General features: G+C 40.1%; 1 protein-coding gene across 2 annotated transcripts in view; it reads right to left on the reverse strand.

The window, feature by feature from the left end:
* Nucleotides 1–24,400, reverse strand: part of KLHL29 (kelch like family member 29) — a 399,407-nt gene that overhangs the window by 114,964 nt on the left and 260,043 nt on the right. The window lies entirely within an intron of this gene.

Genomic DNA, 24,400 nt, shown 5'->3' on the forward strand with positions numbered 1-24,400 from the left:
AACCAAGACAAACAAGTAAGCCTGTGAGCATTCAAGGGTAGTGTCCTAGAGATAGAGCCTCATGGTTTCATCTGTTTTTCAGGAATACTCTCTGATAGAAGTGAGATCTTCCTAATGTGCCTGAGACATTCCACGCTTCTTCACTGGAGGCAATGTACAAGCCTCTCTACTCATTAGGTATTTAATGGAATTAAGAGAAAAATGTGAGTCTTTGACAACAGGAACCCTTTGCGAAATTTGGCTTATATGGGCTAATCGAATTAAAAAAATAATGAAACAACAGCGAGACCCACTGATACCAAAGTACTGTGATCATATAAGCTTCAGACCTTACAGAAGTCTGGAAATCTCTTTCAGCTCTCAGTAGAAGCTGAACTGATTTTGAATGAAAGTGAACATGCTGAAGTGACAAAACCATAAAAAAACCTTTGCAAAAAAATCAGCCAAATCCTCCCTACTCCCAAAGAAACCCTACTTACCTTTCCAGCTAGCTTGTATAAAAGGTAAACAAAGAGAAAATCCTGTTATTCTCATCTTTCTGCCATATGGATTTCTCACTACTTTGAAATGACAGAATATTAATAGAAGGAGATTTCAAATGAAAACGATGAGCTATACAAGCTTAGGAGAGGTCCTACACGTGCCTCCTACAGCATTTCTTCCACTTTTTTTCCCTAAAAGTCAGATCTAACTACCGTATGAGACTTGATGGCAGTGCAGGCAGCTCAGAGCACTGTTTCAATTAAGCTGTTTTTCCTCTCCTTTACATTTTTATGTGTAACACAGGTTGATGAAAAAGACTGCTTGTTTAAAGAAATGGGAGAAAAAACCTACAGTATCCTTTCAGGATCTCAATGCCACAGGGGTTGCTGGAGTTAATCTGGTCACATCACAGTGTGAAAACAGGGTCCAAAGAATTAGTGGATAATTTTGCATATGCAAAAGACCCCTCAGGTCTTTAGTCATCTGCCACATGCATTACTATCAAGTTTACATACATAATTGCTGTAAATCATGCATAAATTTTTGTGCACATCTGTTTCTGAGACTCATACTCACACGTCTTGCTTCCTTCAGCTAAACAAATATAAAACATTTGTGTATGTATTTTTTCTCTCTGCCTCATAGTCATAAATGATATCACCTGAACAATTAGGTAGGACTATGAGAGTTCTAAGCTTTATAATGTAATTTATCCATTACAATGCTCCCTTTGTTTCAACAACTATAAATAATTTGGCAGAAAGACAGTATATTTATTCACTCAGCTGAATGTCCAGTGTTATATGATGAGTTCCTATCATTTCTTTGTGATCTGCTTATATCCCACTGGCATTCCTGAGCCTCTGGTATCCCGACAGACTGGGGCCTTTCAGAAACCTTCCTCCATTAGTCTATTTCTGGTGAATTTTATTGCAACTTTGATGAACAGTGACATGGAAACTGTAATCTGAGAACCAACTCTTCCAAATATCTTTGTAGGAGGTGGCATGATGGGTCCCACCAAGGTAAGAATGATGGCATGGAAGGAGAAGGAGATGGAGAAGGAGAATGAGGTGAAGGCAGAAAAAAGAGGTAGAGGAGAAGGAGGAGGAATCCACTATCAGAACCTCTCAAATTAATTCAGGAAACATCTTGGTACCCCTCTCCTGCTGCAGGAACCTTCATCAGTTTGGGGGAATTTTCTTACCCTAGGCCCTACAATAGGCATCCAGGACTGGTAACATTTGGGAAATCTGCTTATAGAAGCTTTTCATCCGCAGTAATGAGGCAGACTCATTATGGCAGCATCAGAACAGTCTCTCAGTCTCTCCATGTCAGTGTATTTGGATTTCTAAGCATGTGATGGGCTAAAACGTATGGCAGATGTATCACATTTCACCATTTACCTCTACTTTTCCAGTCACTGCATTACTATAATAAACACTAATGCCACTGCTGATACAAATTCATTTTCTCTTAAGTCCTTTGCATGTTGACCCATCAGAGTAAACCTCTGAGTTTTAAATGCTTTTAGGTCTGCCTTCTTGTACCGGAGCATTCTCAGATGGCCCAGCCTTCCAGGAAGGTTTTTCATTTTCCCAGTTGGAAATGGCTATTTGTTTTAGACTAATAGCTGTCTTGAAAAGCTTAGTGGATGGAGCAAGAAAGCTGTCTGGGCACATACACAGATTACAATTAGTTATTCACAGAGTATATTTTGATTGCAGAACTTTTATACTTTATGTTCATTAAAGAAGTTTTGCTTCTGCTTTTCTCATGCACCCATAGACAAATCCATTAAAAATGGAATTATTTTCTAACACTATCTAATTGCTACAGAAGTGCCAATGGATTTGCTTCTAAAAAAGTAGTCTTGATCCATAACCATAGAGTGTTCTTAATATTAACAAGGAAAAACTGTTCTTGTGAAACCTTTTATTTGTCTGATATGAGGTGGAAGACTATCATACTGACACTAAAGAAAACGGAAGACGTTCTTCAGGGAAATTTTTAGAATTAAGATAAAGCAAAGATAAGAATTGCTTTTTGGTTCAAGTAGAAAGTCAAGTTAACCACAGGAAGGGAAATAGCAGGAGCTGTCAGAAACAGCTAATATTCTGAAGTTTAGGGATAATCCTCTAATGACCCTTGTAAGTATAAAGGTAATAAAAAAAGAAACTTTAATACAAAACAAAAATGAGAGTTAACCCAGAGACTCAAAGGAATAGTCACTAAAGGTGTTCTGAATCTATATTGAGAATTTCCATGAGATGCTGGATCTTCCTTTCAGATGTAGAAAGATCTAAAGGTCTTTAAGGCTGTATGATAAAACCTTTTTGTGAAGATGAAAGAAGTGTACTTTACATTACATTTTGGTTTGTACATGCATCATCATGGGCCATGCTGTGAAGCTGAGAGCCCTCTGAAACCCCACCACACTTTCAAATGACTGCTTCAAGTTTTAATGAACTGGGTGGACTTTCAAAATTTGTTTATTATCCATTTGCCTCAAATAACTTGGGACTAACAAATCACAACCCAAGCTTGCAGACTTTTTATCTATCACCAGCACTAGCCCAGGGGAAGCAAGAGAATGTCTTTGAACAAGGATTGATAAGATGTCTATTGACTGAGGATAAAGCAGAGCCATGCAGAGAAAGCAAAGCAGTTCATGGTAATTTTGTACAGCTAATGTCTGATTGGTGAAAAGGCGCTTCTGAAACATTCTAAAATCAAGTCTGTCTCAGTGGCATAGATGGATGCAAAGTACCATTAAACACAAGATCCAGGCAAAGCAGAGTAAGCCCATAATGGTTTCTATAAAGGAAAGCACAGAGTAAATACATGAATGCTTCATCTTAGGTCAAAATTATTCTGCCTCCAAGCCCTGGATTCTGACGATAAGTAATGCACCAAGATTGGACTGGGATCACCAAGTTGTTTTCACTCAATATTTTTGCTCTTGTGTACCCATGTACTCTACTGCTACAAAGCTCTGGCAACTTGAGTATTTACTGAATTCAAAACTTTCCAAAGAAAGATGTCCTTGCCATCTACATACTTGAATTTTATTTTCACTGGTGCTGGCAAACATAAAGAGACCAAGTGTTATTTTTACTTTTAGGATGTCAGGCAGTAGAAGACAAAAGACAAATTGAAAAAATGTGGCATTCAGGACATGCTCTGTAGCTAGAACACATGTGAAATCCTGACTTCAGGCTGTCAGTAACCCATTAACTAAGAGAAAACTGAGCCTGACACAGGCATGAGACAGACTGAACTTCAGGGACTGTCACATTTAAAATTGTAACTTATTTAATTTCTGGGAACAAAGAAGGCCTGAAGGAACAAAGCCCTGAGAGTGGTCACCAATGTACTCATGCTAATATAGGTTTTGAGGACTAGAAGAGGCATTTTAACATATTTTCAAAGAAAAAATTATGCATTAAAGACTTTTAAAAAAGTCTAATAAAGTATGCTGGAAAAAATATCAAACGAGATGTTAAGATGTATGTGTTTCTTTCTCAATGGAAAAAAACCCTCCAATCTATTTTCTCTAATGACTTTGTCCCACTTCCTCAAGGTTGGTGCGACAGTACTGTCAGCAACCCCAGCATTGGGGAAGGAAAGGAAGATTTAACAAAGCCTGTACCTCCTTTTTTCCTGACATGAACACTGCAGAACATGATGCACTGGACAAGGCTACCTGAAACTCCTGTTCTCTCAACCCCAGGGGCACGTTTTGCTGTGTACTTGACACTGGCTCCCATATCCAGCTTGGATTTTACTAAAGGGATTGTGAGAAGGAGAGTGAAAACCAGCTTCAGCCATTTGCCAGCTTTCAAAATAAAAAAACAAACCAAATGAGACAGGTAGGAGTAAGCAAGTCAAGTCAGTCCTCATTGTGGCCTTTTATTGCTAGGTTTATTGCCTTGGTATTTCATGAAATGCTTTTGAAACTGGTGTACTTTAAAGTATAGCAAAATAAAAATGCTAATCAATAGTCTCTCTATAACAGCAACTACCTTATGCCAATTAAAGTGCCTTAGAGAAAAAGAGACTTCTAAAAAGCAATTTTATATCTTACAGTGAGTTTTGAGGTGGGAGAGGGGCTGAAATCCATTTTCCCCTAAGGGAAGATTAGCCAAACACGATTTAACAGCAAGGTCTGCATGTAAAAGGATGCAGCTAATATGCCTGTCTAGCTGCCATGTTGTAAGCCAAGCTAACGGCATTATAGAATCTATTAGGGCGTCACACACAAATGTTTCAGTCTGATCAATTCCCAGTGCTGGCAGTGGTTTTTTAGTTTTGAAAGCAGAAAAAAAGAATAAAAATCCTCACATGAAATAACATGCTATTGCAATGTTTGACTGCCTGCTTCTGTGCACTTCAAACTACCGAGGAGGAATGTCTGGAGAATTCTGGCTACTAAATGAACTACAAAGCCCACTCTTTCGTACTATGTGAAAATGCAATGCATTTTGCAAGAATAGTGACAGTTTCCTAGTTGACTCATAAAAACACAACCATGAGATGTCTGTGATGAGCGAGCTGTAACCAATACGCCAATAAGGATGCAACAAGTGAGGGCTGTATAAAAACTGGCTTTAGTTCATGGAAAAGGACTAGTAAAACTGGATGTGTCAAGTCTATAAAATTGTGTAGGATACAAAGTCTGTAAAGATAAAATAAGCTAAGTCTGCCAGGTCTCCCTCTAGCGTTAATTCACAGAAATGATGGCGGTCAGTCTACACTCATTTATTTCATCTGGGCAAAGAGCCAGGATTTGAAGCTAAAGGTTCAGCTTCTCTACTGGCAGATGATATTACAGAAGATGTTGCCCATCTGATACTGTCTGTATGTGTGCTGAAGGAACAGCATGCTGTCACTCCTAGTCCTAATGAATCAGGAAGATTTGATGGAAAGCATCATAGAGACCCTATGAAGTAAAAGTAATAAGCAGAATTTGCAATAAAATAAAAAATAAACCATTTTATAGTATAGAAGAAAAGCAAAAAACAAACCAAAACAAAACAACCCAACAAACCCAAACCCAATGAAACAACTCACAAAAGCATGTATTGAGAGGAAGGAAGACTCCCCATTTACTTAGAAACCACAAATAGGAATTTGTAAGCATGGGCTCCCTGAGGATACATTTGTACTAGTAATTTCAGCTTTGCCACAGAATACTCTTCTGCACTAAAACTCATTTGCATCTGCCACTCACGTGGTTTTGGTCTGGGCCAAATAACATTCACCCAACAGGACAGGGACCATTTCCAAAAGATTATTTATACACAGGCACCTTCTCTTGATGAGTATGTGAGTTTCAGAAGGATGCAGGCTGTTCTGTGCCAGCTGGATCTCTTACTAGGGACCCATCTCATATGTACTTAATTTATTAGTGCTGATCCAAATAGTACTGACTTCATCATCAAACATACCAGCTTTTCATGTGGGAATGTATAAGATGTTTATAGGGCCTGAAGTGTCTACTAAATTTGTGTTCTGGACAGAAGATCCAAGAAAAAAAATATTCCCAGCATTTTTTTTTATCTTTCTAGGAACCTGATTTGCCAACAGAGAGTAAATGGGTCCTGGAGGGCAAACTGTGCACAATTCAGACAGCAGCCAAAGGGAATCATTCAAAGAAGAGATTTAAAGTAGCTCTGTGACTAGTTGAAAGTTATGTTTTTCCCCACCTAATTTTAGTTTTAAGGAACTGTTAAAAAATTTAGGCTCATAGAACCACAGAATAATTTAGGTCGAAGGGATCTCTGAATTTTCAAATAACTTCTAACGGAAATACAGAAGCCCAAGCCTTGCATTTTGAAATAAGAACTTTAAATCTGAAATAATCATAAAACACCTCTTCCCCAGTATGGATAAGATGAATGAGGAGACTGAGATCTGAAAGGCAGTCTGCAAGAAGTACCAGGCTGTAGTCGTTTAAGCCCAGCCGGCAACTCTTACAACAATGCTTACTTCCCCTCTTCTTCCTCCCCCTGCTCCTGGAGGGATGGGGAGGAAAATCTAAAGAATGTAACTCCCATGAGTTGAGATAAGAACAGACCAGTAACTAAGGTGTAACACAAATCACTGCTGTTACCACCAATAATAATGCTAAGGGAATTAACAAGGGGAGAGAATACAACCGCTCACCACCTGCTGATCGATACCCAGCCCAACCCGAGCAGTGATCTAGCCCTTCTGGGTAACTGCCCCCATTTCCACATCCTGGGCATGACGTACTGTGGTATGGAATACGCCTTTGGCTAGTGTGGGTCAGGTGTCCTGTCTCTGTTTCCTCCTGGCTTCCCCTCCTCCCTGACAGAGCATGAGACTCAGAAAGTCGTTGGGTGGAGTAAACATTACAGAGCAACAACTAAAAACATCAGTGTGATCAGTGCTGTTCCCAGGCTGAAAGTCAAAACCACAGCACTGCATCAGCTACTAAGGAGAAAAATGACTGCTGTTGCTGAACCCAGGACACAGGCTTATAACTAGCATCCAAACGTCACATCCCTATGCCAAGCCAGCTTCTAAAGTTCGCTCCACAAAAAACAGAAAAGATGGCCAGCCCTCCAGCAATGCATTTTTCTCTACTGATGACAGATGAAGACCAGTTGGTGATCTATACAAGAGCTAACAGTATATGCAGAAAAGCTAGGAGCAGCACTTAGAACCAGATTCAAGGACCTAATCATGATTTTCCCTGCTGTAGCTGAAATTGCTGAAGGTGTGGGTCCTGGCTCTGCAAATGCTTCTGACCAGGCAGGGCAACTGAGGAAGGATGTAGTCCCACCAACTTCAGTGGAAAGCACTATTCTGGGCTGCAAGGCCAGGGAGGCACCAACAATTCACAGACTGCTTGGTGCAGTGACCTTTTACTTTTCCTTTTCTTTTTATGAATGTTTATAGAATAACAGCATTGTTTGGGTTGGAAGATTCCTTAAAGATCATCTAGTTCCAACCCTCCCCAGCCATGGGCAGAGACACCTTCCACTAGACCAGGTTGATCAAAGCCCTGTCCAACCTGGCCTTGAACACTGCCAGGAATGGGGCAGCCACAGCTTCTCTGGGCAGCCACAGCTTCTCTGGACAACCTGTGGCAGTGTCTCACCATCCACATAGTAAAGAATTTCTTCCTAATGTCCAATTTAAATCTACATTCTTTCAGTTTAAAGACATTCCCCCTTGTCCTGTCACTTCATGCCCCTGTAAAAGGTCCCTCTCCAGATTTTCTTAGGCCCCCTTAAGGTACTGGAAGACTGTTAAAATGTCTCACCTGAGGCAACCTTCATCTCCAGGCTGAACAACCCCAACAGTCTGTCTCCATAGGAGAGGTGCTCCAGCCCTCTGAACATATTTATGGCCTCCTCTGGACATGGTCCCCATCTGGACATGTCCCACCTCTTGTGCTGGGGTCCACAAAGTTGGATGCAGTACTGCAGGTGGGGTCTCACGAGAGCAGAGGGGGAGAATCACCTCCCTTGACCTGCTGGTCATGTTGCTTTTGATGCAGCCCAGGATACGGTTGGTTTCTGGGCTGTGAGCCCACACTGCTGGCTCATGTTGAGCTTGTTGTCAATCAACCCCAAATCCTTCTTAAACGTTATTTGTAAAGTGTTTGTATGTAAATAAAAATAATGTAGCAACAGTATAAGCAGCAGCTGTACAAAATAAACCAAGGTAACTTGCAGGCAAAGTTTAAAAGTTGGTAGAGGTTGCAATTCTGATAGTCCTGCTAGGGATCATTACACTGAAGCTTGTCTAAATGGCTTCTTAAAGAAGCACCTAAAATACACTAGTTTACTGAGTTCCTTGTTCCCTTCCTTATACCTGGCTTGATAAATAAAGTTGTAATTTAACTCGTCAATGTTGTTCATGTAGTCTCTGAGACAACTATGCTGGAGAAAATGGAAAACATTTCAAATATCAGAGGTAGAAGTCAACTGTTTTACAGTTTTGCAGGCTGGCATCCAAGACATCAGAAGATTAAAAACTACATTTTTTTAAAAAGTCTTCACTAACACAAACTTGGAAGAAAGACAGCAAAAAGCCATTCTGACCAACAGGGAAGTATTTTACACATTCTAGAAATCAAGCTGATGAATCAGGCTTGCAAAAGCAAACAATCCTCAACTGAGTTTATTTAAGCTTCCAAGCAGACAGACACATGCAGGTGCATCCGACCTTGGAGGAACAACAAACCAGAGATTACTACTATTTGCATATGGCAGTGCTTCGAGGTTCAGTCAAGGATCAGCCGCCCACTGTGAGAACTGCTGTCAGGACACGCGGCAGGAGGATGGTCCTTTCCTCCCAACATTTGTGATTTATTGGCCCAAACTTGCAGCAGCTGCTGAGGTTGTAAAGGGGGAGCACAATGCCTGCTCAGCACTGCCTGTTCCTGGGTTACACTCAACATCAAGGTCAAGACACTAGGAATGACGTAAAGGTAAAGTGAGATGGTTGCTGTATATTAAGCTGAGGAATCTTTATGTCCATCTAACTGTTGTCCTTGAAATGGAAAGGAATATGCTCCTCTTGAGCTCTGGATGCTATCTTGACTGTATAGCCAAGAGGCACTTAGTGAAACCCCTGCGTGGGTAGCTGGAGGCAGAAGGGATCTGTGCAGTGTCATATGCTCATGTCACCTGCAGATCCTCTGTTAAACCAAACCCCCAGCTACCTTTTAGATGATGCCCACTATTTCCTCTTTTTGCATGCTGTTTTACACCTGGTCTGTTTTTCTCTTTCCCAGCTTCCTTTTTTGTCTCCTGTCTAATTGATTCCAAGCTTGACCAGATTTGGAATTAATTTAACTGCATGATACTATCCCAAAGACAGGCTCAGCCAGCTTGAGTTGCCACAGCCCAGTGTGAAGGAGAAGGGCTGGGAGGAGAGGAGAGCGTGCTGGCCAGATGTCCTCCCAGAACGGAGAGGTAAGCCAGGGCCAGAGGCTGTGCCATACCTGTGTGCCATCAGCCTCTCTTGTAGACATGTGCAGCATGCAAATAAAGCAAAACAGGAGTCTCTCTGTTCCTCCTCATTCTTTTCGCTTGCTTTCTTTTGTTGCATTTTTCTGAAGAATAGGAATAATCTTCCAATCTGTAGCTGAGCTTCCTCAACTTTACATTGTTCTCTTTCTCTGTGAGGATGTCTGGCACCACCTGAAAGGTGGCTAAGCAAAGGGTTTTGCTTTTTTGCTCCTTTTTAACAGTCCTCCAGCTAACGCAAAAGGAACACTTTTCAATAAAGGGGCCATGTAAATGCCTGGGTAAAATTAAAGTATTGCACATTATCAGAATGAAAAATATTATCTTTCAGGTTGTTCTTCCTTTTGCTTTACTTGCTGATTACAGTAGAAGATTAGAGAAGGTTGAATGTCCTTTTCAAACTCCATCTGTGCTAAAGCTGTATTGCTTCATGTTTAAGCTTTTCACAGCATTATTGCTATTAAAGGTGCTGCAAAGAATCCAGTCAAATTAAGGACAACGCATCTCAGCAAGTATACATAGTTCGCAGCAAGAAGCAGGGCCCTCACATGCTACTTCAAAACATTCCAGAACTAACACTCATTAATACGTTCACTGCCAACCCAGTGTCCAGCATTATCTGAGGGTGACATATGTGCGACTGTAGGTGTGGTCATGGACAAGAGAGAAAACAGAGGGTGTAAAAGCCTCCAATTCCTGATCACCCCTGGGCCCCTTTCACCAAGAAGAATTTTTATTGCAGCTGGATGCCTGTCTGCCTCTTTCCTTTCCCAGTTGGATGTGGCACCCTCCGTTTCCTATATTTAACCACTGCTGCCCGGCAGCTGCTGCCTTTACCCCAGGAGCCAGTCAGCTGCGGGAATTCTAAGAAAAGCATTTAGAGCCCAACAGGTGTTGGATCTCACAACTTGCATCCCTTCGTGCCAAGTGGCTGCAGGCTGCTACCCTGCTCTCCAGCACAGCTGCTCACAGAGCTTCTCTGATTCACAACTGACTCAAGCTGGCCTCAGTTTAGGGAGGCAGCTCAACAAAACTCATCCCAGGTACACAAACAGAAAATGCCAAGGATCTCAGCTCCTGGTGATGCTCCTGAGTTTTCTTCTTGCCTTTCTCTGGCACAGTACAGCTATGACTGTCCATCTTTCACTACAGGTCATAAATTTTGGAGGAAGTACTCTGTGGTCCCTAGTATATATTGCATAGTGATCCTTGGACTCTCCTAAACTATGTTTTGAACACCATTAGGGTGCTCTGTGATTGCAGAAGACTGGACACTATGACCCAGGAGGCCCCTTCTAGCCTTGCATATGTAGAACTCTCTGCAACCCAAACAAATAAGTAGAAGCAACGTTTCCCCCAAAAGAAAAACAACTGGTTCTTATGCCCCCCATCTCCTATTGTTTTCTATTTTGACTGGATCCCTATTTAAACACCAACACATTTTAATATACATACAGTCTTTTAATGAAGACTTCTGTCTTTCGGCCCATTTCTGCACCTGCATGATGTTTTCCACAGTGCCACCAGCTGCTTCCCCAGCTGCTGAAAAGCATATGTGTTTGGGGCCACCATGGCTAGGGTTCTCCTAGCCATTTCCAGGATCCACCACAGGAAGGCAGTGGCTCTGAGTATCTTTTGGTTTCTGAAATGCTACATAAGGATGAAAAAGAAACTGTGTTTGTATATAAGGGTCATGTGTATGAAGGTAAGTGAATCAGCACGTGTGATTCAAAAGAAACAGGCCATGCAGAGGCAATTTCACTAGGGATTCCTCGAAGGCAAGCTAGAGAAAAGGAATTTCAAGTAAGATGAAATATTTTTTCATTATTAAACAAGTTAACAATAAAGCATAGCCTTAGGAAGGCGCATGTTTGAACAATTTGGAGCAGGCAAGATTCTCAGTGCAAATCAGTGAAGGTTCATTGCTTTCATTACATCGCTGATGGTTTACACCAACTGAAGAGCTGCCCACTGTGCATAATTTCTCTGGACCAGAGTGGAAAAAACATTAGGTTACATGCTCTTTTAATTGCTAATGAAACTGCAATCAAGACTACTTCCAGACAGATTTTAAAATTATCTGTTTCCTTTTTAAAATCAGCAAGGAGCTAGGCTCTTCTAACACCACTGAGCAAAGTTTTTGTAGCACCAGTAGGTTAGTTGCAACAGATAGTATATTGCCAGCCACAGCAAAGATTTAACATAGCAGAAATGTTAATAGGTCTATAATTCTTTGAGGTAAAAGTCTACCATCATTTAATAAGATGGTGATGTTATTGTACATACTGACTGCAGCTCTGTCTGCATTGCTATACATAGCTACTGTACTTAAAGTGGACATTAACGCTAATTTACAATGAAACCCTCACTGAATTACGTATCACATCCCCATGAGACTATAATGAACTCCCCATAATTAATAGTATTAATCATGGGCCTAGCACAGGGGGCACATATCATGCATTTCATGTCAAAGGTTCTTATTAATAAACATTTCAATTTTCCCAGCTGATGAAAGCTAACAGCCTGCCAGAACTCCTATCATTCAAACCTGTCCCAGCTTTATAACCCATAACAGAACTCAGCTCTGTGCAGGTATCTCTTCTCTCAGACTTGGGGTGGTCAGCACTTTGCAGGGGTCACTAGGCAACCTGTATGACATATCAAAGCCCTGTTTCCACTGAAACAATTCTACAATGAATCTGCATGGGGCCAGCAGGGCCTGAGAAGTGACCTCTACAACCCTACGTGGTGAGATGTGAAACACTGAAGATCTGACTCAAACACTGTAGAAAATGGAAGTACAAAATGGAGGCTTTACTTTGATTTTAACCCTTGCTGATATGCGTGGGTCTGCGCAGTAAGTCAGCAGCCCAAAACTAACATGTCATCGCAGCTATATTCATTTTTGAGATCCAGTTTTGCTGCAACAGATAACTTAAACTTCTGGAATAAAAATCTTTCAATGCCAAGAACTGAACAAACTCTAGATCCTTTTTTCCCAGCTGCCTAGTTTCCATCAGAGGTGAACAGTATTTTTCATATAAAGCCTTTTTATTCTTTATCCTTCTTCTGGCTTCCACTTTTTTCTTTTTAATGGTGATGTGACGTTAAATAATGAAAATGTCACTAACTTCCTTGTTTATTTACAAACAATCATAGTAACCTTTGCTGAAGATAACTCTACACTCTATACTGTTGACGAGATAATGGTTTTGTTAATGTGTACTTTGGGACCCTGCACTTGAGTATCTGTAGCATGGCTTCTCTGGAGCTGCTAAGGTCTGTGTCAATGCCTGCTTGAGGAGATAGGGATCTGTGGAATCTAGAACAGCTCTGTGCATCAATATTTCTCCTTATCTAAATATTTTGTTTACAAGACTATTTTTTTCTCCCCAAAGTTATTATTCCAACACAACTCCTAGTTGGGACGCAATTATACCAGATTTCATCAGATCAGATCGCTCTCAATTTTTCTTCTATACTCCTAGAATTAAGTTATTCTACGTGTGCAACTGCATCTTAAAAGTGCAATTGCATCTACACTGAGGAGCTGTGCTCTTCTCACACAAATATAATTGATCCAAAAGTTCTAGAAGACAAATCCTAACAGCCCTTCTCAGCACTTAAATAGCAGAGATGGAAGGAGCGTATTTTTTTCAATGCACAGACTGGGAAAGATCATCCAAGCTCTTACTTGAACTGCAATAAACAAACAAACAAACAAGCAAACAATTTCATTTCAGAGCCCTTTTTGTGTCTGCTATCCACCTTTTAGATGCTATTTTTCAGCAGCTGAGAAAGGCTGTCTGGCTCTGCTTCCCAATCCTGGTTTTAAATGAAGAGGGACCTGGTGCTGAGAAACAGGAGAGCTCTGATCTCATGCCTGCTCTATCTGAGGAATCTGCGACGGCTGCTTAACTGCTGGGACTCTGGCATTGGTGTGAATATGATCTGCAGGATAAAAAAGTAGCACTATAGTGCAGTCTGGATGAAGAAAGTACAGGTAGGCTCAGACTTCATCTCACACATACACCCTCTGACAGTGTTAAAAAAGGCAGCAACATAATGCGTGGCTATCTATATTGTCTCCATAAGGACTATTGCTCACAACTACTCTCATCCCCAATAGCAAAAAAAACTCCAGGCCAGCACTTGCTTGCCTTTTGCTGCTGACCAACAAAGTTTGCTTGAGAGCTTTTGGGGCTATTTGCAGCATTTCAGGTGTTCAAACTGACCATTTCTCTACTCTCCCATATCATTCCAAAAAGCCAAACTGGAGAATAAGCTAAAATCTGCTAGAATACACACAGAATTTTCTAATCTGTCTTACATCTCCCAAAATGCCTCACTAGAATAAAAATCTGCTTAGAAGAAGAAGAAAAAAGGAAATATAAATATTGGCAAAGGAAAGTGTGAAAAAAGGGAGGGAGAGAGGAAAGTGGGTGAAGACAAGTTATCTCTTAAAAAAGTACAACTGTTATTCCCTTTTCCTTCCTTCCTTTATCCTGTCCTATGGGCATGTGGGCTAATTAGCATGACTCGAACATGCCTGCTATCAAATTATATAGGATTTATTGCACACAACTCTTTGTTGAGAATCCTGCCTGTGTGGGAAGTAGCTGAATAAAAAACCATAATGATGAAAGTTGCAACTTGCAAACTCTTAACTTCTACTGCTTCACTAGAAGCTTGCACCAGCTGTAGAAGTCAATGAAGATTAACCTTCCCCCTACCCCTTGGATAGCCAGTAAACTCAGATTTGATCCGGATGTTCTGATTTCCACGCAGCTAAAATGCAATCAAATGCTTGATTTTTGGGGGATAGATTTACTTAAATTGTATTAATTCACAAGGATAAACACAATTAGTAGAGCTCATTAGCTTGCAAAATGTAATTTATTTTCTTGAATATACCCATTTCCTTGGATGAAGAGCTCCATTAGCTTTATTATATTTGCAAAGCTTATATAAAAATCCAAACCATGGCAACAAAGAGAAAATTGTTACTACACAGTCACAGCAGTCACTTTTCCATGTTAAATAAGTTTGGCATTTATTTATATTTAAATGAGAATATCTACCACTATCAAGACCAGGATATGGGGCAAGTACTTATACAGAATATAATTAAAACTAATTCAAGCAACAAATGTGGCCTGAAATTAAAATACCCCCCAACTTCTTTAACTGAAAAACGATTCAATGTTCTCCCTCAAAACCCCTGTTTATAATTGCTTAATTATCATAGCCAGCAATAGCAAGGGGACTCTGGCCGTTTACAGTCTCATAAGATGGGTCTGCATTTAGGCACGTCTGGTTTGCTTAGTGCCGTGCTTTAATTTCACTGTAATATAAAGGCTAGAGAGTGGAGAAAATGAATACATGGCAAAGTACCTGTCATTACTTGTATCATATCACCGAGGTATTCTACATGCACAATATGAAAGCGGCCAGTGCAATTTTCATACTGTTATCATTTTTGATATTATACTGTCTAAAAGCAGTGACACACAAAAGAAATGCTTTTATCATTTTCAATGTGGGGATGATACTAATTACATCATCTGTCATCATTATGCAGCTAAACAAAACTTTTCTTTCACAGAAAACCGCCATTTAGCAAATTAACGGGTAATGACCCATAATATACAGAAGATTGAAATCTGGGGATTACATTCACATTAGTTTGTTTTCTCCTTTCCCCTCAATTTTATTCCCTGATACATCACAAAAAGGAAGAGAGATGGAGAATTTCTCCAACTATCTAATTTGCCAATAGCCTTACCATGCTTTCGGAAATGGGTGCAGGATCATCTCTGTCCAGATCAGTGCATAGTTTGGTACTACTTAATGATAGAGACTGTCTGCCAAGCCAGTAAAAGCCAGATGTTAGCATACTGATGCACAAAAACCCTGCCGCTGGGGCCAGATTTTCAATATTAGACATGAAACAATGAGCCTACATTTGCCTGCAAATAACAGATGGATGCTTGGAAACTAAGTACTGGAACATGTGTTGCCTCCTAAAGCCTAACCAGGTCACATAAAATGGTGTCACATAGGAGGTACCTGAGGTGTTCCAACAATAAACTTAGCAGTACGGCCAGGTAGAGTGAACACCTGAACACCCGAACACCCTTCCAAGGGCCTTCCTACCTCCTGGATGTTATTTCCTGTCCGTTGCAATGCTGCAATGAGCTGCATTGTGGGAAACATTCAAGTGCCACTACTGAAAAAGAGATCTGTAGGGGTTACAAGAGGCATAATCCACTGTGGATGAGCCCTTCACTCAAACTCCCATGCTTTTGGGAAAGAAGAATAAAGACTTCATTTTTCATTCTATCTGCTATGTTCCTCAACATAGAAACAGAAAAAAAATGATAGTAGACAGAATCATAGAACAGTTTGGATTGAGAGGGACCTTTAAGATTATCTAGTTCCAGGCCCCTGCCATGGGCAGGGACACCTTCCACTAGACCAGGCTGCCCAAAGCCCTGTCCAACCTGGCCTTGAACACAGCCACAGCTTCTTTGTGCCAGTGTCTCACCACCCTCATAATAAAGAATTTCTTCCTAGTATCTAATTTAAATCTACCTTCTTTCAGTTTAAAGCACTTTCCCCTTGTCCTTGTAGGCCTCCTTTAGGCACTAGAAGGATACTGGAAGGTATAGTAATACAGATTTTAGCTGTGATATACTTAGTACCAAGGCAATGTAGCAAATCCATCTAAATCCAGAAAAATATATTTTAGCCAGATCTTTGCTCAATCTGAACTTCTGTGGCCCAGGTCATCTATTTTTTTTCCATCATGAACAAATAACAATGTGAGGAAAATTAAAAGAGAAATTCCAGGCAGGGTAAAGAGCAAAGACCAGTGAATTTGCTATGAACTTGCGATGTCAGTGGAAGTTTCAGTCATCAGTATCCAGTAAGCAATTGAGCATTTGGCCTTTAATTCCCATTGTCCACATCAGGATGTGTAGGGCTTTTCTCTTTTTCGTAAGATGATTTCCTGACTCAAGTGCAACACTGAACTGAATGTATCTGTAAAGTAAGGAGGAGTTCTCAGTTCTAATTTATCATTGTTGAAGTGGATTAAAGGATTTTTTATTAGTAACACTTTGAGATCACTTGTTCATGTACTTGGAGACTTCTACAACTTTCCCCAGCAGACAGACTGGCCAAATCAAAAGCTTGAAATGAGCTTGTGATGAGCACATTACAGAGGCTGATGAGGGCTGTGATGAGCTGGGAATTAGTGAGCAAACCTTTGAGAAAAGACCAAGTGCTGGTGGAAAGAGCATACAAGGCATTCTTTTTTTCTGAGTCACTGCTGAACCAAAATGCTCAAGTACCCCATGGGACCCCCACTAGTAAATGTGGTCTGCTGATTGAGGTATGTAAGCCTCTCTCAACCTTCATCCTCTTCGTAGGCCTTAACATAGGAAACAATATAATACATCACTGAAATTACATGAGATAACAGTGCTCAGTAGCAGTTAAACCATGAATCAAAACTGTTGATAATATATGCCCAAATTAGCTTTAGTTATGCTACTGAAAATGATGCCTGGTAAAACATTGGATGTATGACATTCAGAAGCAGCTTTCCACAGACAGATGAGGAAACCCAGCTTAATTGCAAACAAGATGCATTTGCTTACCCCGCTTAGATCAACATGTTTCAGGGTTAATAGGCAAATATTAATTTTAGGTAATTTAAAATCAATAATATCAAAATACCGTCTTAATACAATGACAATAAAATAATACAAGGGTTGTATTTTTTTATAATTTACTTCTGACAGTGAAGCTGTGCTTATGCTGAGGTTTCCATCTGCTGAGACTCTTGACCTTATTACTGACACACAGGATGGGATTCAGGTTATGATGTTTAAATTCAAGTGTATTTAAGTGGGTTAGGTGTATAAGCTCGTATAAAATCTACAGAAACCTAGTTAGTGCAGTCAACGGAAACAAGAATGATTCATTCAACAGGGCAACTCCAGGAACTTAGTGCAGTTGCTGACACACTGAAGCCCGGTGCTCTTTGACATGTCCTGGGATAGCCAAGAACCCCCAGGTAGCCAGCACCTGTGGGAAAGCTCTGCCCTGCCAGTTCTTGGAGACCACACAGGATGTACTACAGCCCTAAGATAAACTTTCTAAATTTAGTTAAGTCAGGGGAGAAATCTTACCTAACAGTCTTGACGGCTGAATAGGGTTCTTTTGAATATAAATGATTCTTCTTTCTCATTTACTAACCACATAATAACATTCAAAGATGTCATCATGTCTTTTCCTTATAATGATGTCTTTTTTTACATACTCCATTCTGCGTTTAAGTTTTTCTATAAAAGCCTCTTCATCTGGTTTTGGAAGGAAGGTTCCTTGAACTCTCCTGGTTCTGAGTTCATGGCTGACAATCAATCAATCACAGAATCACAGAACACCAAGTTGGAAGAGTCCTCCAGGATCATCTGGTCCAACCTTTCTTGGCAGAGCAGCCAACTACCAACCCAGCCAAACACTATCTCATTTTTCTTCTCTCTAAACTTGAAATATTAATTTCAGCATCTTGGCATAATTCCAGGCTGTGTAATTATAACCTAGATCCAGGCTGGGTAATTATAAATTATATCCTTAAAGCCACATCTCTTATTTCATTTGAACGCAATATGGCTACTCTTTTTTCTGTTATAAACACACTCTGTGGTCCTACTCTACTCCAGGGCTGGTTACCTCCCACTGCAGTGTGAGGCTATCTTAAAAACCCAACACTGCTTTCAGTGCATTCAAAGTGGGAGGAACCAGCCAATGTTACTAACTCAATAAATGCAAAAGGACTTTGTATTTTTGAAATATGCTCCTTCTCCTGACTACTACTACATATTTTGATACTTAGAATTTGTTTTCTAAATATGTTAGCACATTATTTCCAGACACTTATATAGGTCTTCAGTAGCCTACTCTACTTTCTTTAAAATGCAAAAAAGAAATAACAAATCTTACTGAAATATTGAATCTAGCACTCCAAAATCCAAGAATTTGGACAAAAGTGTATGTTAAAATAATTTCCTGGCTTTAGAAAAAACTCTTGATTGAGTTCATCCTTAAAGTCAAGAGGTGTTCTCAGCACCTCTTTTATCTGTGTGAGAGGGCATTAAAGCATCCCTGACTAGTAACACCTAGATTCACTGCACATGATTTGCCTATTAAGCAGTTTTGAGAGAAAGAAAAGAAAAAAGTGAAGTAATGACAGCTTATACAAAGGCATAAGGGGCACTTCCAGGTAAGGGCTATAGAACTCATTTAAGTTCTCACAGAAGCAAATCTTATTGGCGTGGAGTTTTAACAGATTGCCTGTTCTTGTCATGTATTAATTTCTACTCATGAGCAGATCTGACTGTCCTTGAATAGCTAATTCTTGGACAGGATGTCAAATTTTCTTTTACCATTCCAGCAAGTAAAATACATAAAAAAACCGAGTTTTTTCTGTAGGTTAAGGAACATAAGCCCCTGTTCTTGCTACACTTAAACAAATGAAAGAGTGATTCCTGAATTTCTGCAGAGAGCAAGAATTCTCCCCATATTGATGATTAAGTATCTGTATCTGCCAAAACCTGAAATCACTTGACCGATTCCTGCTGGATATACCTGCTATCCATCTAGCAAAAGTTCTTCTGAAATGTTTCTAAAAAGAACTTTGCTATTTGGACGCTCAACTTGGCTTCCAAATCAGAGCTCTAACCATCCTAGAGAAGTATAAAAAACCCCTCAAAGAAAAGCACTGCTCATCAAACAGCACAGTTTGGCCATGATAGGAATATATCTAGCAGAAAAACATCTAAACCCCAGCAAATTCACCCACCTAGAAAATTCACACCTGTAACAAAGTCCTGTAACATGCAGGAAAAGGCAAAGAGAAGAATCTCCTAAGTAACAGGCAATAGAAATCTACTAGCACTGCTCCTCCTACTAGCACTGCTCCTCCATCTGTTTTCCACAGGATGGTAGTGTTTTGTGCAAGATGATCCTTGTTTTAAAGAACATCCATAGCTTGGGGGTGCAAGGAACATTTTCCTCTTCATTCACAAGGAAAAGGTCACACAGAGGAGCTGGGCTTGATGTTGGATTTGGATCCTCTATAAATCAGTCCGATTGAGCAGAAGTGTCAGCCCACATTTCTCTGAAGATCTCTTCCATTTTATCCAATTTTGTCATTTTCATACAATCTTCCTCATCCTCACCCCAAATAATTCAGTGTGCAAACTGCTGGACAAAACACATTTTCTCTTCCTTTGAAAACTCAGAGGAATCATGAATGAAAACATAACATTCTCCTTGATCCTACATTCTTGTGGGATTTTTTGTGGTTTGGGTTTGTTTTGTTTGTTTGTTTTGTTGGTTTGGGTTTTTTTTGATGTTGCAGTGCCAATGAGCATTGTACAAAAGATAACGTACAAAGTCTTTACGCAAACCCTCCAGTCTATTTTAGCTCCTTGGAAAGTATTACATAGTCATAGTGTGCAAAGGGACTACATATCTTGGCACTTGGTCTAGTCAGATGTTTCTAACTTAATTGTCAATACACACTGGTGTATGTACATATTACTGCCTATGTTCCTGGTCAAATACTTTGTCAGAAGTCCAAGCATTTTTCCAGTACAGAAGTAAGCACGTTCAACACTATATCCTGCAATTTTCTGAATTTAATATAACGAAACTTCATGCCACTTCTACTTGCACATCTAGATGATGGAAGTTCTTCCTATGAGTGATCATTACTGCAAGATTTGGTACCTCTTTCCTAGTGATGATTTCATCGCCTTATGATACGTTCCATAATATCTAGTCTGGAAATCTAATGCAAGGATTTGTAACTATTAGGATGGAGCTATATACAAATACCTTGTTACGTTAACTTGCTGCAACTAGAATCCTGAATACACACAGAACACAAACCAGACTGGATATAAGACGCCTAACTATCCTACTGTGTGGAAAGAACTTAGTAGCATATCTTTGTGACAATATACAGAAACAAGTATGCCTGTCTCTGGGAAGAGTTTTCTTGCACGAATTGGACCATTCAGATTGCTGCCCAAAGTCCTAGTAACCTTTAGTCTTAGCAAAGTTATTTAAAGGCAAACTTTTTTTTTTAATTTATGTCCATAAAGACACTTTGAAGCTGCAAGGTGTTGCTTAATCCCATGCTATTATTATTATTGACTGCAGCTCAAAGCTTAGCCCAGCTTCACTGTAGGATAGCAGAGCTTATCAACAGCAGTCTCAAGGCACAGCAGGGTAAGAAAAGGCACTATTCGGGAATATTTTCATTTCACAAATCTCCTTAGATTATTTAAACCTAACATGGGAGAGAATCACTCTCATTCTGAATGAAATAAGACAGACGTGAATCTTCTTCATTCTGAGGTAAGGCACTGCTCCATGGAGAACCTCTGGTTACCCCCCCCCCCCAAAAAAAAAGGGTGTTTCCACTTTCTTGTAGGGAATCCAACAATCATTTGTAATTTAATAAATCCACTTGTCTTGAAATCTCTGGATATCACAGAATAGCCCATTTTGAGAATGTTTAAGTATATACATAAATGCACAGTCTGGCTCCTGATAGACACAGCTTGTTCAGTTTGGACTGAGCATGAAGTCCCCATTCTCTGTTGACTCTCCATATAACTCAACTGTCCATTTTTTAAGTCATGACAGCAAAAGAAGTGGAATTACTCTGCCGTGAAGTGGAAGAAATCCTAGTATGAAATTCAAGAAAAGGCCAAACTGGAGAGAACTGAACATTCTTGTGGAGAGAACTGAACATTCAGGAAAGGTAGTTCTAAGGTGGCTGGAGGCATTATGAGGATTGTGTTCCGTCCAGGGAGTTGGATGCAGACAAGGGTTGTGTCCAAATACGTGTCAGGAGTTGAACACAGAAGACCAGGGGAAGACAAGGTCAGAGAAATCAGAAATTAAACATAAGGAATTCTGAAATGAGAACAGAGACTCTGCAACAGTTTTGGATGATAAGTAACTCTCAGAGCATCCAAATGCAGCTCCAGACCTCTGCAAGAGAGTTTTGGAATAGTATCTGGATGGATGGATAGGCAGCCTGCCTGAAAGTTTGGGCCACTAACTGTATTCTGTGCCAAAAGGGAGCCTAGATTTTGGATATCATCCAGTCTCCGAGAAATTTTGCACTTCGTGAATATAGTCTTGTATTGACAGGATTAAAAACAGGAATTCAACAGAACTGTGCTGCCTCTCAGTCTTATTCTGAATGCATTTTGTGGCCACTATGAAACAAACTGTGACTTAGACTTCAGGGTGGGAAGAAGCTCAAGACATCTTCACATGTACCATTACCTAATTACCTACGTGGATCTGCATGTGATGACATAACACCACATAACAGATTAAAATCTAAGATCTTCAGCTTTGCCTTTCAAGAACAGATGAACTAGTTACAAATCCAGTGCTTTTTTGCAAAAAAAAAAAACCCAAACCAACAACCTCCTCTCCCTCCCCCCCCCAACTGGTATAAAAAAAGGCAGCATGGAGCAGATGACATTTAAGAGCAGTTCAGGGAATTTTAACACACTTTAGCAACCCCAACCTTTTTGTTTTTACAATAATCTTCATAAAATATTGGTAGTGGTGAGAGGCTCCTGCTTCAGCTGAAACTTGGAAATCTCAAGTCACTCGCACACTGAAAGTTGTCAATCAAAATAGAATTCAATGACCTTCTTTTTGCTGTACATTTAGCTAGGCAATGTTCTAGGGCTATTACAAGTCCTCTTTGACTCTTCAGTGCACTAAATCACTGTCTGTTATGACCTGACCGATAGTGGCATTTAAAGACAGGGTAGAAATTACTGAAAATGTTCCACCTGGAACACAAAAAGGTGAAATGTATTTCAATTTCATGCAATGGCTTAGATACCCTCATCAACTTTGCAATTCTGTTAAGATTATTCTAATGACAGAAGACTGTAATTAATCTTGAAAAAGATTACACTTTAGAGGACCCTTTCAAGCAGTTTGCTTTAAGTTCATTACTGTGTGTGACCATGGTAAAACACGGGCCAGCAGTGTGCCCCTGCAGCAGAAAGCTAATGGTATCCTGGGCAGCATTAGGCAAAGTATTGCCAGCAGATGGAGGGAGGGGATCCTTTCCCTCTAACCAGCACTGTTGAGGCCTCTCCCAGAGTGCTGGGCTCAGTTGTGGGCTCCTCAGTACAAGGGAGACATGGAGCTCCTGGACAGTCCAGCAAAGGACCACAGAGATGATGAAGGGACTGGAACACCCCTCCTATGAGGAAAGGCAGATAGAGCTGGGAATGTTCAGGCTGACAGAGCTGAGAATATTCACCCTGCAGAAGTACGCCTAGAGGGATCTCATCAGTGTACACAAATACCTGAAGGGCAGGTGCCAAGATGTAGCCAGTCTCTTTCAGTGGTGCCCAGTGACAAGACTAGAGGCAATGGGCACAAACTGAAATACAGGAGGTCCCCTCTGAACAGCAGGAAACACACTCTTAATGTGAGAGTGACGAAGCACATGCCCAGAGAGGTTGTAGGGTCTCCATCCTTGGGGATATCCAGAGTTCATCTGGACATGGTCCTGGGAAAAAAGTTCTAGGTGGACTTGGTTGAGAGGGGTCTGGACCAGATAACCAAAACCATTCTGTGATTCTGTGAACTCTTATGTGTCATTTCCAAGTTGAGCTTACAAATGATCACTAGTCATCTTGTATCTTGCTACCACTTAGGCTGCCTGAGAAAATCAAGACTATGTTAAGGAAAACACAGTAAGAAGCATGTACAATGCTAACAGATGTCCATGCCAACCTAACTCTCCTACAAGAAACAGAAGATGGAATGCACTGTGGTTTCTATTGAAGACTTCCCCACAACTGGATGTCTACACGTTAATATATACATGTACACACACATACTAAAATATCACATATAATTTTGTACCTATCATTTCTATAATTATCTATTTTTCTATCTATATCTATGAATATAAAAATAAGGCAATTTTCCGAAGGTTATATAGGCCATGTATTCTGGTGCAAGAAAGAGAACTGACTCTAGACTCTAGGCTGTCTAGAGTCTTCCACACACAATATCCTTTAATTAATGTTATTAGAATTTCAAATGCTAGGTTCCACTTTGAATTTAAATACCCCTCCACCCCCAGCATTCATGTCTAGAACTAGGAACACTCAAAGAACTGCAGGTCAAGATGAAATGCCTTTGAAAATTTGGCCTTTTGTGAAGAAAAAGTTGATGGTTATTGACAAAATGCTGTAGGCTGCCTTGTTACTATTCATGACTAAGGAAAGTAAATATTGTCCAAGGTCTAATGAGAATTCCAATGCAATAAAGTCAAGTGTGAAAGGTGCAATCAATACACGATGATGCAACAGTGTTTGTAGCTTTGTTACTGTTCAGTTCATGGAATTTGGTGATGCCTGAAAATGAAGTGTTAAGAAATTACTGCTACAAGGATTAACACTCAGATTTTACTTCAGATATTGTTATGTTTCTACAGTTATTACATTCTGAATGCTAATTAGCATCTGATTTTTTTCCCCACTAGTTAAGGACTGCAAACCAAAGAACTATAGAACAAAAATACTATGGAAACGAACATCAATATTACCCATGAACATCCACAAATTAAAACCCATGATGTCTATGGCTAATTTTACACTGCAGGAGAAAGTACTGCAATGATGAACTGTATTTTTTTTTATTTTTTGTGTTAGCAACTGTGCTTCAAAAGTGCATCAAGTTTATGAAGAAAGTGTCTTCAAATGTATAACAGATCTCAAGAGTCCACACTGAAATGTTTATGTCCTACATACAGCAGGGCTATCCAACAA

The sequence above is a fragment of the Melopsittacus undulatus genome, chromosome 3 (genome assembly GCF_012275295.1).
Source record: "Melopsittacus undulatus isolate bMelUnd1 chromosome 3, bMelUnd1.mat.Z, whole genome shotgun sequence".
NCBI lineage: Eukaryota > Metazoa > Chordata > Aves > Psittaciformes > Psittaculidae > Melopsittacus > Melopsittacus undulatus.